General features: G+C 36.0%; 1 protein-coding gene across 5 annotated transcripts in view; it reads right to left on the reverse strand.

Moving 5' to 3' along the window:
- The window catches only part of SHLD2 (shieldin complex subunit 2), a 46,349-nt gene extending 26,208 nt beyond the window's left edge, over positions 1 to 20,141 (reverse strand). For 2 of the 5 annotated variants that reach the window (XM_085323724.1, XM_085323729.1), the window contains exons 1-2: positions 20,048 to 20,141; positions 17,577 to 17,646 (exon numbers count right to left, since the gene is read on the reverse strand). The gene's annotated coding sequence lies outside the window, so the exon portion shown is untranslated. Of the gene's footprint in view, positions 1 to 17,576; positions 17,647 to 18,995; positions 19,092 to 19,630; positions 19,784 to 20,047 lie in introns of those variants that run through there. The other 3 variants (XM_085323726.1, XM_085323725.1, XM_085323728.1) reach the window with 3 other exon arrangements.
- Between the last annotated feature and the right edge of the window lie 78 nt (positions 20,142 to 20,219).

Genomic DNA, 20,219 nt, shown 5'->3' on the forward strand with positions numbered 1-20,219 from the left:
CAACTAAAATTTACCTCTAAACTTTGGATTCTCTTTTCTTCTTCCCGATTCACATTTTTTTGCACTTAGTATATTACATCAAAACAACTGAATCTTGATATTAGCTATTGAAGATTTGCAACTAAAAATATTATTTCTATTTTCAAAGCCTTAAATTTTGATTTTTAAGATCTTTAGAACTTCGGAACAGCTAGTGACCTTTGTCTACTTCCTGATTTGCCTTATGAGTCCAGAGTGACCTGCTTTGGCAATTTCCAAATGACTTACTAGGTCAAAGATATCAAACTGAAATATCAGTAATCATCAGTATTTATAATCATTAAAATCTCTAAACCAAATAAAATGTCTTAAGATGTTTAGGTAAATTTTCTCTATTTAAAATTGTTTCAAAAATCACTGCAAAGAATCGTATCTTGAGAACAGCATTACTAGTTAAAGTTGCTACGTTAAGTTCTCTCTGCCTTGGTTTAAAAGAATAAAGTCTGAAAGAAGATTAACATCARCTCTTATTAYAGAAGATCTCCAAAAAATTAAAAAMCTATCAGTCTGACATATAGCAACATGCCATTGCCACAAAACTAATTCATTTTTACAATGTATTTAAATTACCTGTGGGTAGATAGGGGTTAACTACACCAAAGATAACAGGAGCTAAAGCTCAAAGATATAACCAAAACTTCAATGCACATATCCATTATATCTGTTAATTATTACACCATTTCTTAATTTGTGGAAAGGAGCTCTATTCGTAAGAGCCAATGGAAGCCCAGCTTTTTATCTCTGAAACGGTCAGAGTCTGATTGATGGGTCAATGATCTATTAAAAAACTAGTAACTACATCAGCAAGTTTTGCATTTGCAAGACATTGCAACTAAATATTAATATAATTACTACAACAGATTTATTACAGAATATAATTGTTCCTCCAACCTAYATAGTAAGACAAGAATTTTCACTTTAACAGTCCTTTTTATGATCAGCTATGTCTATGCTACAAACTAACATTGTTTATCAATATCTATAGTCATTTACCATATGTAGGACAAAATACTTGAAATGGCTTTAAATATCCTCTTTCAATACTTAAATACTCTAGAAGCATTGCTTGATGCTAAATAGAAGCTATTAAATGACCTTAGAAGTACCTATCATTACTTTTATTCCGTATTTTAATCCATACGTTCATGATTCCATAACAGTATTCACTAGCCAGGCTACTCACTAAAGTGTTAGGCCAAGGTAATTAAAGGGAGACTCACAGCTTCAGCTGCCTATCACTCCTAAATGTTAAGAGCAGCAAGATATAAATCCCTGCTCTTATTAAAAACTACATCCAAATATAGTTTCCTTAAGGTTAGCAGCCTGTAAGGGAAAGTAAACTGYGGGAATTCCATCTCTGGTAACACTTTCATTATGTCTGTTACATAAGATAACTTCAAACCCTAAGTAAAATTASAGAAACAGACCGTAACCTTTCAGAAGATATCAAAGGGATTAGAGCAATATAAACACTGTAATTTCTTTTCCTCTCTAGAAGTCCATTCCTCCCCCTTCCCCAKATTGGGGGCAGGGGGAGGTAAAAATAACAGTATGTTCTTGCACTTGCAGCTTTCATTTGCTGCAGATCAATGCTGAACATCTTTCTTAACCTAATAAATAGTTACTGATCTGAGTAGACCCACAACATGCAAAAGGAGTTATACTGGTCATAACCTGTTGAAAAGCTGGCCTTTCAGATTATGCAAATATACATGCACAAAGTAGGAGTTTCTCTCAAATACTTCATGCCTTCTTCTCACAGACTTGATTCTATACCTCCGTCTAAAGAGTCAGAAAACAAAAACCTCCAAATAATCCTACCACCATGTCTCACTGATCTTGCAACAGGAAAAAAAAATCTTAATGGCAATCTCTGGAATATTTACTTTCAGTTCAATTCAAGATACTGTCTCTTTCTAGGAAAGTCCATATTCTAAAAGAGTGGAAAACTAAGACATTGGCCAACCAAAGGGAAAGCAGAACAGAAACAAACCACTGGATGCAGGATTCACAGCATATGACAGGAGACCCTCCTGGTACCTTTACTATACTGCTCAACTCTTCCTCCAGAATTTGTCTCTTTAAAAAAAAAACCCAAGTCCTGTGGCTGTACAGCTTGGCTGTAATTTTGAAAAACTAAATCAATTGCAAGCAATGTAATGTCAGCTTCATACACTTCTAGAACCTGAAACAGTAATTCTCTGATGAAATGACCAACATATATTTGCTCTTAGGTTGCACAAGAAAAGAGAAGAATGATCTTAACACTAACGTCTCCTGCTGGCTCTACAAGTGAATGAGCACATGCATCCAGCAACAGCACCTATCCATCAAATTGACAAGAAACCCAGTCCAAAAAGAAAAGAAAAAAAAAACCCAAAGGAAATAAAGACTGACAGAAGAAAAACTGAAACGCTCATAACAGAAATAATCTTATATGCTACATCTGTGATGGACGTAAAAGATGGGATTAAAAGACGATTATGCTTCTGTCATCAAATGGTAACCCAAGGAGACACAAAAGAACAATTTTGGACTGTAAACTGGTTGGATCTAACAAGAAATCAAAAGAATATGCATGTATGAGAAAGAGTGCATGTATATATAGGCAGTTGGTAGATGGGATGGGCAATTATAGGCTCTTATTTTTGTCATCTTTATTTCAGTATTTTCAATTCCTTCCTTATATCCATTTTGTGGTTGTTACCAAATGATATCTTTCACATAAATTTTAATCCAAACTCTCAAGCAATGACTTTAGACTTATTTACTGAAAATTTGATCTGTTYAACTAAAATGAATTTTACTCCAAGATAATTATTTTGCTCATGTAAGTGACACTTCTGAAATACTGGGCACAGATCTGTCCTTAAACAGATACTGTAGTATAGGAAGAATTATGCTAGTCAGTATCTAAATTTATGAAAAAAATCACAAACCTCCTCCATCTGCCTCTGTGGTACAGTAATTAGGGTAGTATTACCTCTAAATGTTATCTGAATGTAGATTACTATTGAGGATAAGGCTATTTGTTTTAATATTTAATATTATTTATATTTAAAGAGCCCCAGTACTGATCTATTTAATCTCACACAGGTTAGTAACAGAGCACTGTGACAACATTTGGCCTCAAGAAAGCTAGTGTTGGTTCATAAAGGCATAAAAGGTATATTTGGCATTATATTGCCATAAGACAATATACATCAAAACTATCACCTACAGTGCTTTCAGCAACAAAACACTTTTCTGAACACGAAACACCACTGAGGCATTGCAAGAGACACCTTCCTGAATACTGCAGCAATATAAGCAGAGATGTCAGCTACTTAAACTAACACCAGAGAGTGCATGGGAAGTTCCATACAGTTTGACACTCCCCAAAACGTAAGTCAAATCAAATTACAAAACAATCTAAAACTGTCCTTAAAGCTAGAGACACTACCTTGTTCTTCACAAGCCTACCATTTAACTATTATCATAATTACATGGTAAGCGATGAAATGGGATTACTAATGGTTTAACATATAAACCTACACATCTGGAAGATCAAGGTCTGTGGTCTCTAAAGTTGTGCTCCAAAAGGAAGTATTTTCCTTGAGCTAAAATAAACGCGTTTCTCCTTTAAATATGAGTTTGAGTTGTATGTAGACATTTACTCAACAGGTGCAATAATTTTACTTTAAAGGGATTATTACATGAGAACTAAATGAGGCAAGATCTGAACACTCTGATATACTCTCAATACACCCACTCACATGCTCTTGTCTTTAAAATAATCAGAGTAAAGGTAGTAGGCTTTTATGAGTTCCTTGTTACTACCACTACCGTTTTGTCTCCTGCAAGCTCTCCTCTTTTAAAAAATAACCACAATTTAATGATTTTTGTTTTGCAATACATAAAACACATAATTAAAGAGACATGAACATGCAGTGGCTGTTACAAATAAAAGAAGTTAAAAGTTCGTCAGAACAGTGACCTCCTGAGGAGGAAAGTAAGATAAAGGTAAAAGGTCAGAGACATACAAAAAAAAGATAACACACATTCCTCAAACCCCTACATTTGAAAACTTTTTGAACTCATAAATGCTTTCCTTTCCATCAAGAAAATATTCCAATATATTCCAAAAACTCACAATACTAGTGTAGCATCACGTTTTTGTCAAAAAACTCAAATCTGCAGGAAATTATCAATAAGTAACAGACCAATAAAAAACTATTTTAGGACTTAAAACTTCTGATAAACTGAGGTAAATAAAGCAATACAAGAATTAAGATTAAAATGAGGCAACTGGTMACAGTCATGATGAGATGTAGTAGAAATAGTTATGACCATGTTAACAGCTGCACATTGGAGTTATTAGGATGAGAAGATTAAAAAACAATGTCAAATCAGCATCAGTTTTTTTTTTCTACTTCATGGAAAGGTCTGCTTTTTTTTAAACTGAAATTTTTGAGCAAGTAAGAGAACAGTTTCCAAATTGAGCAACAATTGTTTGGACTTTAATTTAATGTATTTCTGTAAAATCTTTTTCTAGAGCAGTAAATGCATTTCTATTTAATATACTAACACAAAAGTCAGAACATCCATGTAATATCGTGTAACAGACTTGATAACATTAATCAAGCAGATCTTCCTGCATAAATTCATAGTATTTTTCCAAAAATCAGATTCTTTCTTACAGTTGTAACAAAATGCAAGCTGRTATTTCACATTTTATGAAAGTTATTAGAAGCCATCTTCCACAAGAAGTACGTATCACCTTAGATTAACTGGCTACAGCATACAGATAGGTGTAATAAAAGTCTCCTCCCATAATCACATGTGTTTGGAAGCTTGCAGAAACAAAATTCACTCATCTGTATTGTATGCRACTTCCATGCTGTGGCAAACAAAAAGCCCACATTTGCAATACAAAGCCACTACCACTTTTGCACTTTACAGTAACTTGAGTCAAAAAAGGTTAAGTTTTATTATAAAAAATGGATGCTGACTACACATTCACAGGCCAAGGAAAAGGGGGATTGCCCACGTTTTGGACAATGGCAGTAGGCAAGGCTGTGCTGTGCTTGTGCCTCTGTATTGTGGGAGACAGAGTGTTGAAAAGGTATTCACAAAACGATGATTTTCCTAATGAAGGATAAATTAGTTATCTGGTAGTGTTAGTAAAATGCTGTTCACTTTCTACCACAAGTGGATACATTATAAGTTACACACTCCTGCATTTTTGAAGTGGACTAATTTTTAATTTCTCAGTATTAAGCAGCTATTCAAGTTAGGTATTTGTTAGCTGAAAAAAGCCACCAACCCACTCACACAAGGAGCCACACCGGCAGCACACAAGTCATACCTATAGCATGCCGTGCTCCACGGCTGCAAAACTAGAAACTGCACAAACAGTTCCAGGAGAAACCAGTTGGCGTAGCAAGCTCACAACACCTCTTTTGGACCAACAGCTCAATCAAGAGGTCATTCTATCACTGCTTAGTTTGCTGCTCCAGAGCAGCAAATATTTAACCTTCCTGTAACCAGAAACAGCAAGTTTTTTTTTTTTATTATTATTATTTTTTTTTTGACAGGATTAATACCTTGTATTTCAGGTTATCAGACAACTTCCAAAGAATTAGACCCTTTCTATTTTYTCCCCACTTTGGGCCATATTTTGCACATAATTCTTTAGTATGCAACTTTACCTTTCTTCTGGTATCATAAGCGCACTTCTGTGGGGTTCCATGTAACTGATATGATGCATTAAACTGCTGATCTTTACTGATACCTTCACATCTACGTAAGAAAGCTGGCATTATACAAAATTTTAATAAATCCAAACTCTCAAAGTGTATACACACATGCTTCTGATGTCAGCATTATTTTTTAAAAAACCAAGAGCTTTTAACTACATAACAGTGCTGATTTCACATGAAAATCTCTAGTTTCTTTCCAGAAAATACAAAATTTTCAAGTTACAATTTCAGGTTGGGTTCCCCTCCCCCCCCGCAGTAAAGAATACACTTCCACCCTAACACTAACTGAAAAAAGATAGGCTCTTCTGTCTAAAAATTAATGTTTTAAAATAYTAATATTTTTTTCCCCAAGATAAAGCTCCCTTGAGGAATTTTAACATTCAGACTTGGGCCAAGGTGGCATTATACAATAATGAAAGGCACTATAAAGATCATATAGGTGGTTCACTGCACACGCTTGCTCCTTATTGTGGCTACACAAGTGGCATGCCTACCTCTTCACAGGACTGTATGAATGTCAGCAAATGGTTTTTCACACGCATTATGGACAAGGAGTATGACTGTTAATTTACTAGACCACTAGAAGAAACAAAATTAAAGATAAAAAAAAATTCAGAATATCTTAAACTAATGAAAATGCAGCAGAACTCCTGGAGACAGAAAGTTAAAAAGCCATAGCAMGAAAATTAAGATATATGATACATGAAAGAAATTACCATTAACTTTTTAATATATAAGCCTTTACTTTTCAATGGTCTAGATAGATGTTAGTTTAGCAAACTAGTTAAGCTTTAACAGAGAACAGGTGACACTGAGTAACTAACAACACAGCTGACTGAACCAAAGGTGCCTTTTAAATGTATACTTCCTCATTTCAAACAYCAAGATAAGTTTTTTCCTATCTCTCATATAAAACATATGTTTTAGGGCAGTAATGCATATTACAGACTAGTTATTCAGAGTGATTTGATTATATTCCAAAGATCGTAGATCAGTTTCTCTCCTACTCATTCAACAGGTATGTACCACAAAAGTTTCTACAAATCATTATCAATTAAAAGTCTTTCTACCTACCCACTGTGAACAAAATGCTTGAAATGTGTGTTGATCTGTATGGTTGCCACATACATCCATCCTTTTCTATAGTAAATCAGCCTACTAAAAAGATCTCAAGCAGCCTAAAACTAAAAAACTCAAGGCATCAGTCATCTTTGGTCTCCCTCTATAATTTTAAGTGTTTAGCAGCAGAATTACTGATAAAAACCTTTTGGCAGCTGTGTTGTTTCTGGTAAATATGTAAAATTTTCTTCATTATTTCAATATCAGAGGCAACACCTACATTATTTCCTGTACCACGCTAATATGACTATTGCTCCATACTTTCATTCAAATAGCTTTAATTCAGTAACATATTTTTATATAATTTTTTCTTACACTATTTACCTTGACTCCCTTTTGGGGGGCTGTATTACACCAAGGGAATGAGAACAACTCTATCTGCTTGACCCATTACAAACCRTTAATCTGAAAAGTCTTCAGTATCATTTATTTCACTCTCACTATTCTAATACCTGGAAATGTTCYGCCCAGCCTATTTCTTATCCTTCTTCCCCCTAAATATATTCTGGGAGAAAATTCAGTCAAATATACGCAGACTTAACACGTTCATCCACACCAGCAGCYGACTGACAGGAAGTCACCTTTCTTCAGAGCAAGGTGGCATTCTAGACAATAAAAGATGATCAATCTTACTGCAAAGCTGTCCTGACAAAACAACAATATGTGAGCATGAAGGTGGCTGGAAGAAAAAATAATTTTGCATAGCTTTTAAAGCTCTTGAATTATGAAAAGGATGGAAACTAAACAGGGAAACCTTACTTATCCATTTGTCTTCGGTCAGAAGYCACTCCAAGGTGAAGTAAAATTAAAGATCACTTCTAACAATATAACTCAATGTAATGAGGAATGACTGGAGATTGAAAAAAATGCTCACCTTCCAGTTTACTCCATTTTTGTGTACTGGAACTGTAATGCTCTCATAGGCCTTGCGTATACAGTTTTTTATCTACCAAATGTTGCAAATTCTATACTTGTTTCATCTTTACTAAGACAACAACAGYATGACTGTCAGCATATACAAGACTGACGTGGCTAACAGTGTATTAGTGCTGACTTTTATCCACATAACCATGTGAATTGCTATATAATGCTCAAATCACTGTAGTCTGCAGAAAAATATTTGAGAAATACTTGTAAGAMGTTTCAGTATAGAACAGAAAAAGCAGCATCAATATTAGAAACMTATCTTTTTAAAAAGATATGCCCAATTTAATGCCCAGTATACCAGTGAGTCTGATATCCAGAAGTAGCTTTGAACAGTCTTTTGTAAACTGACCTTATTCCCCGCTAACTGAGGTAATTTTACAGGACAGCTATAACTATGTACAACTTCCGCAGTACTTCAGCTTCCATGTCATCTGCACAAAAGTTAATTTTACCTTCTGTGAAAGCCTGAAAGAGGAAAACTGGAGGAAAACAATGAAGAGTAATGCAAGGGAGGGGAAGCAGCATGAAGCAACTTGCTAGCCTTTCCAGATAAGGCTACCTTATTTAACTGATTTCTTTGGACAACTCCAGTTTTTACTTGCTTGTGTTAGGAAGCACGTGGAATTGAAATAATGAGCTACTGCAGCCTTGAGCCCAACAAGTAATGAGCAAATTACACATTGTTTTTTTTTTTCCTCCTTGTAAATTTCATAATAATAAAAACTTGTTTTTATGGGCTCAACTTAAAAGAGAAGATYTTAAAATTAGCAGATAAAGCAGAAAAACAAAAAACTACTACACTGGAAGCATGACCTATTATCTTTCTCCACAAAGACTGGCAACCTTTACAAGTGTCACCCCCTCTGTAATAAAAGAACGAACAAACTCTACTTCTGGTATGCTTATCTCGGCTAACGTTCTTACTGAATTACCTGATGTCATTTTAAGAACTATATTGTTCACAGCCCCATATATAAAGCTTCATCCTTCAGCCAAAAGAAGTATATCCTCCAAATTAATGGCAACTAAAGAGCCCTGGGCTCAAAACAATTAATGTTAAATGAAACGTGACATTTCACGTTAACATTAACACACAAAACAGTTTTGAATTAGCAGAGCAAAAGAAAAAGAAAAATGACAAAACAAATGGCTAAACTATCACATTAGTCAGCACGTATTTGAAAAGTAACACATGAAGATCAAGTTTGCAGTACAAACATTAGATAGAAATAATTGTTTTTCTCCCAAAATAAAGATAACACTCATTAAGTACAAGGTACTCAGTGACAAACAAGAGCCAAAATACTAAATGTATTAACTAAAATTTTTTCTCAAAAGGAGCTTGTATGATATTACAATATAGAAAGAACTGCAGCTGATTAATGCCAACACAAGCTACATAGAAACCTGAACATTTAAATCATAGTAAAAAGAAGGAAATATATTAAGTGATGGGGCATGGAGGCAAGGCTTTAATGTTTATAACTAAGCAAAATAAATACTTGCTTTGATGGAGGTGAGTAGAAAGATGTACAAAACAGTATCCATTTAAAACTGCATTCCTGGTTCAAAAAGCTAAACATAGAAGAGAGGAGAGGTACATCATAACATATACAGGAATTAACAACTGCACAATCATATTTTTACTACTGATGCCATTTTTTTATTTTGCCAAATAARTTATACTCTACTAGCACCAAAGTAGATTAAAATTCTAATCCCAAACTGCAACTCAGCTGTCCAGCCTTTGTACCTATGCCTATCCATTTAACTTGGATAACCCACTGCTTAAAAGATATAAGTACTTACATTTTAAATTAATCTTTGAATTGTAAACYCTGATCCTGAAAGTTATTCTATGCAGGCACTGTTTTCCAAACAGCCCTGATATTGACAGTTCAGTGGGCAGCTCTGTTAAAGTTTTCACTGGACACGTAAAAATGGAAAAAGACTCTCCATCAGTAATATCCTGCACCGCAGAGCACTGCAAAACCTCTTGTATTGTGTTGCTGTATAGAATGCTGCTGTTAGGCAAAGTTTACCTTCTTTCTCCCTCCAATCACAGCTCAACTTTTCTTAAGGGAGTAAATATCATAAAATGGAAGACCATACAAAAAGGCCTTGGCTTAAGATTATCTTTCAAAAAAGAAAAACCTCACTCTTGAAGATAATATTAGCATTTTGGAAAGGGGTGGGGAGTCCTTGACATCTCAGAAGAATTGGTAATGACCTACTCATCTGCTAATCTTTTATGAATCAAAACACAGTTCAGTGGGGATTTAWTTTTTTCATATGTAAAGGTTATCTAGAGTTTTCTACATTACATTAGCATTTTAAGTCTAGTTTCAGGCTCAAAAGTTTACCACCATGTTTTGTACTTACAACAGTATACATGATAATTCAARACTGGTTTAATCCCGTTAAATCAGAGGAAAATACTAACCTCTGAGTACAAGAATTAAATGTTAATAGCAGCACTAGAGGTGGAAAGTTTGTGATTGCTCTTTAGGATTAGTGCTGCTTTACAAGCAAAGAAGTGATGCAACACATCTTTGATGAAAGGTTTCATCTCGACTGTAGAAATGAACTAGCCTCATGCCTCGTAAGTCAATGCACCATCCACTGGGGTCAAGCGCTGCACAAGGGAAGACTGGGGAACAGCTGAATTGCAACCTATTCATACTCCCYGCAGGTCAATTTAGAACTAGCAATGCATGCAGCTGAAGATCTGATACAGAACATCRTCTGGGTCCATCTCATCTACAGAGTTTACACTCTTTTACGATCTAGTATAAGAAAACAAAATGGAAAAGGAATGTACGCATAGCCCAAGAAATTATGCTGTTTTAAAGAAGCTGATCTGACATGTATACTTATAGCACACTCAAAAGCACATCTACACTGGCATGTTCCCAAAGAACTCATGCCAATTCCAGTATCTATTTCCCTTGTTTATCAAATAATTTCTCCTTACTCACTGTTTTAAAAAGTGAGTTTTATAACCAAATATAGTCACAGATCAAGTTACATTACATTTTCTTCACGTCATCTAAATTGCTAGATAAAGATGTGCTTAAAGAGATTGATTTTTTTKGGGGGGGGGAGATCACGTTAAGCACATGCTGTGGAAATAACTGAAATAATGTCTGCTGGAAAAAAGCACATATGTAATTGATATTTATTTTACAATCACTCCTTCTATCCAAACTGATGCATAAATAGCTTATGGGAGCAGTTAATGACAACATTTGCTATTCCCTCATGGAGAACATCTGATACCACTGTTAGGCTAACTTCCATGGATTCTTTTCAACCAACAGAACCTGGAAAATTCTAAATTTTTCATTGTTATTCTATATAGAACGGGTCAACTATAGTTTCATTGAAGTTCACTGTTTCTGTTCCTAACAGAGAAAAGAGCTGAGTAAATTTAATACGCTCTGATATACAGGAAAAAAACATTCAAGGCAAGATGCATTTTACTCATCACTTCGAAGAGAACCTGAGACTTTTTTCATTTCTTGAGAAAACCTGAATTTGATGGGGAAAAAAAACTGCATTAGTTGATTAGAAAAGCAAATCCCAAACAAGTTTCTATCTGAAAAAATGATAAGGCAGAGCAAAAGTCAAGATAAGTGCTTTTAMTGATTCCATTACTGTTTTAACAAACTCAGGGAGTCAGATGACAGCAATATAATACTCCTTTTGAAAGAAGATAAAATCAGTTACTAACAATGATGCACAGAGACTCTACCTTACATGTATTTCAAAATAAGCTTAACTACAACCTATTGACTTTCCAAAAAACAAGCAGAAGACATAAATTACAATAGATAAGTTAGCAATTATCTTTCCAACATTGGCAAGATTAGACTATAAYGAACAATCAAGAAATAAACAGCATAAAGTCTTCATTTTGAATATAAAAARCATATGCCTAAATATTCAGATTCTATTGCAGTGATAACAAACCCTTCTCACGTCAACTGCCTATATCCCCTGGGTGCACCTTGTATCTCTGCACAGCACTAGGCCCATCCCATCCCTGCTCCCAAGCTGGTACCAAGTAACTGCAGCAGCAGCGACTCCAGCAGGTATTCTAGGATAAAGAAGATAGACAAGCTATGGATTTTGTTTGTGCATRTTTTGCCGCAGGTCCATACTCTAATTGCACGGCATACCATGCCAGACATAACACCATTTCCTTTTGGGTATCTAAATACAATACGTAACATGTGATTTTAATGAAGTCTGCTGCTTCTACAGAAGAAGTATGTTCATAAATCAAGTCACTTCACTACAAGACCCATGAAAAAGACTGGAAAATATTTAACTTTTTTAAAAAATCAAAATGTTTTCAAAAACATTTCTCAAACGTTCTTGTAGTGGGGTATTTCTCATTAAATTAACGCAAGTCTTTCTCCTTCTGATCCAGTTTCCCATTCTGAGAGCCCTCTAGGATGAGCTACATAACACACTACCTTTCAGCCCTGGATCTGCAGATCTAGGTGGCCTCATGAACACTTCATCAGGTCTTTGAAAGATGACTAAGAAAATATATTTCTTAAATACTTTTAGACTCYACAACAATCTGAAAATTTTTAGGAAATTCATAATCTGTGGAAAAACATCAGCCAATTTACTCCTGGTCTTCTCTAATAAACAACATGAATTTCAGTTGTACCAAAAAACTTGAGAGAGAAGTCCTACTCTTTTGGATCTGGGCTTCAACCACCACTATCTTCCACAAAGGACATGATTACGATCATCTTTGTAATATTAAAGTGTTTGGATGCTTAATTCAGAATTCTATAACCGATGTCTTCAAAAGTAAAAGAGGAAAGAAAAGTTCATCTTGTTAACAAAAATACAAACAAAAGCACTAGAGGAGACTTGTATCCTCTAGTTTATAAGAGTGTTAATGTTTATTATTTAAACAAAAGGCCCTTTGTTTCTGTAAATAACATTTTCTGATTGTCAATTCAGTTCTAAAGCAAGAGAAAACTGGTCTGCATTCTGATGCTGGGCTTTCAGGCTGTTAAGATCCCAGGTATAACTTAACCAGTCAGACAACCAAGGCCACCAGGAGTTGCAAAACACCAATTTCAATTTTAAATGTTATTTTCAAACAAATTTCAGTTTGCCCTTGGTGAACCGTATTTTCTACTATCTGTTGTTTGCTATGTTAACTAAAATAGACAGCAGTTCTCTAACAGTGCAAATTCCAGGAAATAAGGCGAACTGATTGAAATTCTCTCTCTCCTGTTTAAGGAATCAAAGCTTGCAACATCACAGTGCATCTGTGGAGGTGCATATCTCTATCTACCTGACAGCTTTCCCATTACAAAATACTTTAATCAGCAAATTTCAAGTACCTTTAACAGTRAGGTAGAAGTCTCAAATATATTGGTTTTGATAACTGCATCATCCCTCTTTCGTCTTTGAAATTGAAAGTCAGGAAAAACTAAGCAAAGTCTGAAGATATATTTGTTTTTCTATGAAGATCAAGAACAGCTGCCTTCACAGATTCTCACAGATATAGGAACTGAGAAAGGAAAAGTCCTTACATTGACAAGTAAAAAAAAAAAAAAAAAAAAAAAAAAAAAAAAAAAAAAAAAAAATCCATGGCTTGATTTTGGGCCATGTGGACCCAAATGGTCAATGAAACGAACAGATGAACTTGTTACTGAATTCTGTGAGCTTCAGATCAGAACTGAAGCTTCCAAAGTTCCCTCTTGTCCTACTCATCTGAAAACCAGAAGTGGAATTACAGGAAATAAATATTGCAAAGAAAAGCACATTTTATATTTCTGAAATATATTTTATTACAATGCCTGWTAGTAATATACTGACAGCAACATGGTACCAAAACAAGTCACAGAATTTTAGCATATGTACAGACTGCCTAAACAAGAGACGAGGACATTATCTCCCGCGTACATGAAGAGCTTTTTATATCTGTTCTATCAGAGCCGAAGCAAGCAGTTGGCAATCTCAGTCATCCTGCGCAGCAACAATATAAACAGATGGAGACCKCAGGCCTTTCAAAGCTGACAAACATAAGCACCACCACTTTTCACAGCAATCAATTGTATTTACTCTTGAGGTAGTTATCGGAATCTAGTCACTATTTTCTGACTTCTGCAGAAGAATCATTAACATTTAAAAGGCTCCGGAAAATATATGACAGTCTGAAATGCTGGTGGATTTGTTCCACTTACTGAAAAGTTTTTCAACCTTTTAGTGAGAATATTAATAACTCCTGTTAAACTGACACTCTAGAAAAATGGCTCAATAATCCTACTGCCAGAATTGTAAAAAAGAATGGTACCTTCTTGCAGAAGTTCTGGACAAATACAGAAAAGAAAGTTTAGAAAATAAGACTCTCACTTTAGACTTGTATTTTCTAAAGAGTGTTCTTACTAGGCATGTTTCTATTTTACTTGCACAATTACAAGTTGCCCTGATTACAGTGCTATACAGGCCAAAAAGTTACTATATATAYAGGAACAAAATCTTAGTTGTTTATATCTGAATTTAACAATTACGAAAACATTTAGTTAAAAATAAATAATGCAAAATAATATATAAATATAATGTAAAACTCAGACCAAGAGTGCTGAAGTATCTCAGTAATAACACAGCGAAGAATTGGAAGCTTTAAAACCTTTATCTCAAGAAGCAATCATTCAGATACTCCTCTCTCAACTCTGCAGCATCACAGAAAACAATCTCAATCTTAGAGTATGYACAAATCCCTAACATCTGCAGCCTGCCTGGACATCACCAAATCTAGGTTCTTTTGTACTGAGGCAAAAGGAGTACATAAAGAAAACCTGCCAGTCTGTTCTCCAGCTTTGATACAGCCACTAAAGCAGCAAYTGAAATAATTTTGAAGGGGAAGAAAAAAAATTAGGCAATTAAGGAATTCATAGGTCTATACCAAAATTTTWAATTCTGTTGGCTACCTCTTAGGCTCCAAGTAGATATGTCTCAGTATCGATGTCATATGCCACCAATGAAATGCCTTTTTATCAGCTTTAGTCTCTAGCTGGTAGTAAAGAGGTGACTGAAAAGATTTCCAGTCAAGTGTTCATTTTGTAATAGTGCCTCCCCTAATTCATGTGCYACCTGCAATGGCATCTTATGAAGCTAGCACTCTAGCAAACTTGTATAGCCAGAAAACTGCCACACTTCCTTTCCAGCCCTGTTATACCCTATATAGGTTTGGCATAAAAAGAAGATAACAAAGAAATGTGGCACTTAGATCTAAATGACACAGTATCATAACTTATTCACAAATTTGGAATGAAATTTCAAGGAATATCATGTATGCACTATAAACAGAAGTGTCTTCATGCTTAAATATATTTTAGTGCATACACTACAGCAATATAAGAAAGAATGGAACAATGTAATTTTATTTCAAATGTTCACTTATCTGGAATCACTTTATTATATGGAACATTAGTATTTAGATACCAATTTAGCTTTCAGTTACAATACAATTGATATTCAACGAACTAGAAAAAAAGCAGAAGATTAAGATTGGAGGAAAGAAATTGCAGGGACCCCCCCATTATCAGAATACAGAATAAGGACAAAGTGATCTACACTTTCTACACTGAGCGCATTAGAGATGAGAAAATGAATTCTTGGAGCTCACAGGGCTTAGTAGTTTACCTGTGAACCAGCTGTGCTATTATGACAAAAACAGTGAACAACTTTTTTTTCTCCTACTTAACAGAGAAACTCCATGTTTGCTCTAGACAGATCAGTTAAATCTGTGCCAGTTCTATCCTATTGTATAATATAAGTACTTATAGGTAGTAAGTATAAAACAAAAACATTAGCTAGAAGTTTGTGGTGGACTGATTTGATTAAATGCTCAATACATTTAGTACAAACAGATACTGCACAATTATTTTGTGTGCCTATTCCGAGTGTCTAAGGTGGTACTTGATTCAGATGCACAAAGGCTCAAACTGCATTTTAATCTTCCAGCTTTTGCGGTATCTTAAAAATAAAACTGCAATTCTTCTTCCAAAGGATCCCGAAGTGTTTTACAAATGATGCAAAAAATTTTCTCCAATACATCATCCTGTTTACAATACAGCTGTCCATAGCATAATTTGCATTAATTTCACACACTGCTGCTTTGTACTGAGCTTGCTACTCCTGTAGTAATAGAGGTCTATGTAGGATGCCCATATCACAAGGTCTAAATGAACATGAATAAAGCAATGTTCTGTAACACTGAAGTCCAATGATAAAGTAAATACTTTTTGCAAATTCTGACAAAATTTAGGAAGGAAAAATGTAATTATTCATACAGAGAATTCAGTGGGAAACAAGAAATTAGCTTCAACTCATTCAACAGATTCTGGATTATCCCACTGGGCTAGAATCTCAGTTTTACATCTTTCATGCTATTTCTGGACTCATTAGAAAAATAGTATTTCTTACGTAAATACAGTCAATATTTGAATTTTATCTGATGATCAGTATTTTTAAGCAAAGGTAAGAACTGCCAAATGCTTCATATGATAGTTTTAAATGACAGTTTTATGAAGCTTGGTGACAACTGTAATTCCATTTGCAGAATATTTCTAAATACATTTCTGTTCCCAGAAGAAAGTGTTCGTGTTTACSACAAAAATGAATTACAGTTCTCTGTCCACTGTACTGATCAGCTTTCTTCTTGAACGTTTTGCCTAATGGATGCCCAGGCTCTGAAATTTTGAATTGCAGACAATCCAGGAGTCACCCTGTATTCAGATGGGCGAGGCTAGACAGGGAATAGAGTTCTTTTGAGCCTTGCTTGGATCCCTGTTTTGCAGCTTCTTGGCTCTCTCAACTACTCTAGTGAGCTAGTAAGGTGACTGAGATAAAAATGGGAAATACCTAGCCTAGCTTCTGAGAAAATTAAGGATGAGTACACCCTCAGAACACTTCAGTCAAACTTTGACATAGAACACTATGCTGAACCTAGCTGACCTTAACTTTAATACATAAAATATTTTTCTCCAATTTATGACACTGCTATTACTAACCACACTAGGCACAGAAAAGAAAGATTATAGTGGTCACTTACGTGTATTCAAAATAGCTAATACTTTGCTTTAGTATCAGAGTATTATTTGCCCAGAGAGGCCATGGAGTCTCCATCCCTGAAGCTGTTCAAAAGCCATCTGGATATAATCCTGGGCAATACACTTTAGGCAACTCTGCTTAACCAGAAGCTTTGGACTAGATAGTCTCCAGAGTTGCCTTCCTACCTCAATCCTTCTGCCAATCTGCCTTAGCTCAGATTTTTTTTCAACAACCATTTGAGATAAAATTTGACATATACTTCATTTGACTCCACTTTTTATGAAATTGACAATATACATCTTAAAACTATGGCTTTCTTCAGGCAGGCCCAACAGATAAACAATAATGCATACTGCTGTATATCTAAAAAAAACAGCAAAATTTTTATATAAAAAAATGTTTTAAGGAAAGCTTAAAGAGAAAATTAAATCAGCTTACTAATCTCCCTGTACATCACATATGCAGGGTTAAGTATGACTTTGTCACAAAAATCCATGCATCATACAGATAGTTCCTACCACACATACTAATTTACTCTATACACTTAAGTCCTATCTGCCTTTATCAGATGAAGAGATAATGGTTTAAAAGACCAACTTTTAACATGAAACTTACTGAAAGGGACGCTTTTCATTGTGAAGACAAAATAAAAGTTACCTTTGAAACCATCCAAGAGATTTTTTACTGATGCTATTTGAAGGTGAATCATCTGATGGCACCCCATGTACTATACAAGAACAAAAAAGATACAGTTAATCTTTCATTATTGCAATTACTGCTTTYATATCTGATAGAATTGAAAAACATGCAGATTTCTTAAATTCCTCAGTCTAAGAAATAGGTTTTGCTTTCACTACTTACCATACGAAAAGATTGGAATAGGGTATATAAGAACAGGTGATATTAAGATTTCTGACAGTCAATTCTGACTTTTTATTCTTTTTGCATACCCACAGGCAACTTGGTTATTCCTGCCAACACAGGATATTTGAATCAAACAAAAATGTGGTAGGGAGTTCAAGTTAAAGTGCCTGTAAATGTATACATTATTCTATCATGAAAAATGTAAATACAGAAAAAAAAATCCTAGATGTCTTTCTATTCGCATTATTTAAAAAGAAATTTCACATGCTGATTTAGTTCTTCTTACTGTTCAGCATATAGCTTGTTGAATATTTTGCTGAAAGGTAKTCATATTTAGAAAACAGGACTCTGGTGACGCTATTACTCCAAAAAATGTAGGATAGAAGCTATGGRCAGTTCCACATTTGTTCTCATACTGTAGTCTCCCATTCCAAGACTCAAATGCACTCACAGGTGTGTATTATGAATGTAACTCAATCACTACAAGCAGCTGATAACTAAGCAAAGTTCACATAAACTAGAGAGGCCACAGCTGAATGCAGGATAGGAGCTGATTTTGATCAAAGCCCATATGCATTTGAGCAGACTGGTTAACCATCATTTTTCATTCAACCTTTATGTCTGTGAAATTGTATTCTAAATAACCTAGAGCAGCAGGTGAAAATGCTAATTACAAAGAGTTAATTACATTACCTTTTACTCCCTCCTTTCCTACACTTTTAGGAAAGTTAAAAACTTTCAAAGAAGTTGTGCTTTAGCTCCTGAGAATATACAGGTGACAAATCAAAACACAGCTCACAAAACTGACCCAACAACTGAGAACAGGTCAGCTCTGTAAATTGAAAGTTAATGCTTCAGTAGAACTTATCTTAGAGCCACAGCAGAGATGTAACATGGTAAGTTTATTTGTCTCTGAAGACATTCTTGAGAATGTCCAAATAACAACTTGGCCTAAGAACAAGCTCCTCTCTTACCTTCCCCCCCCCCAACTCTTACTGTCATGCACCTTTGCTCTCCAGACCACAGTTACAATTGGACCTCATTACAGGTAAGAGTCAACCTCCTCAGTGGTCATTAAGGCCAATTACTGGAGATCTTAAGGATACAGAAAAAAAAATAAGATAAAATTCAAAAATCAACTGCTTAATATTTTATATTAAAAGAGRCCATGTTTAAGCTTTCTATTGACACATATATACAAAAGGTATATACTTCTTTCCTACAAACCCTGCAGCATAGCTCTTGGATGTCCACAGTGGTTGGAAAGATTCCCACAGAGATAAAGCAAGTTCCTGGCAAGTTCCCTAACCCAAGGGCTCTGGTTTCTCATATTACTAATCAGAAAAAAAAAAAAAACACATGCATTTCTCACTGAGCAGCCCATCCCTAAGGGGAATGAACTTGGTAGAAAAAAAAAATGCTGCAACACACTCTTTCCTATAGCCTGAAAGTGGATCTTCCTCCTCAGTTTGTGCAATTTAAAGAAATATTTTTCTATTAACAGCTAATATTAAGAACAACATTGAGCTGATACTGCTCCAGAATCACAGATRCATTTAAGTTGACTCCTTGCAATGGACTAATGCTGAGTAAAAGATGATTTGCTACCAACCTAACATCTGAGTTAGCAAAAAACCAGCTGTGTCAGCAGGTGACTAAGGTGCTAACTTGAAGCCTCTTCAAGGTCCCCTTGCCAGGCTAGCCAGTTAAACTCATTTGGATAAGCTAGGTTTTCCTAGCACACTCCTTTCAAAAGGAGACTTCCATACAAGTTATGTATTCTATTTCCTTGGAAAATTTCATACACCCTTCTGCATGGAGGTAGTGCTACTTGCACCCATACTCACACTGCAAGATGCTAAGCTTCTACACAGCGAAGGAGTAGCATGCTACAGCCAAGCCRGGCTTCACAGCCTACTGCAAGCACACCTGCCTGGGAGGACAGGAGACAGCACTCGATGCAGGCTAGAAGCTCTCGCTTGTGCTTTAACGGAGACGCTCCTCCCTAGCACCAGCCAAAGCGCTTTTCTAGTGCAGGAGCGCGGAGCCGAGCACCAGCGAAAGGGACCCTGCCAGAGCTCGCAGAGGCCCAAGGCGCCACAGGCCCGCGCCGCGCGGCAGCGACCGTTAACGGCGCCGGCGGCGGAGCGCGCCCGCGCGCGCAGGGCCGGCCCCGCGGCTGGCTGGCGGAAGGGGAAGCGAGGCCCGGGAGCGGCGGCGAGGCAAGGCGGGGCCCCCTCCTGCCGCTGCCGCCGCTGACCTACCGAGCACTACGGGAGCGGCCGTTAACGCCCGCGCCTTCGTCGCGCGCTGCCACAACTACCCAGCGCGCGCACCGCACCGCAGGCGGGAGGGAGAGAGGGAGGGGCRGGGGCACGTTTGTGCGGCGGGACGGGAGGCGGGCGGGAAGCCGCCCGCAGCGCGCATGCTCGGCTC

Source organism: Rhea americana, unplaced genomic scaffold (genome assembly GCF_003343005.1).
Source record: "Rhea americana isolate MKP2758 unplaced genomic scaffold, rheAme1 scaffold_86, whole genome shotgun sequence".
In the NCBI taxonomy this organism is placed as follows: Eukaryota; Metazoa; Chordata; class Aves; order Rheiformes; family Rheidae; genus Rhea; species Rhea americana.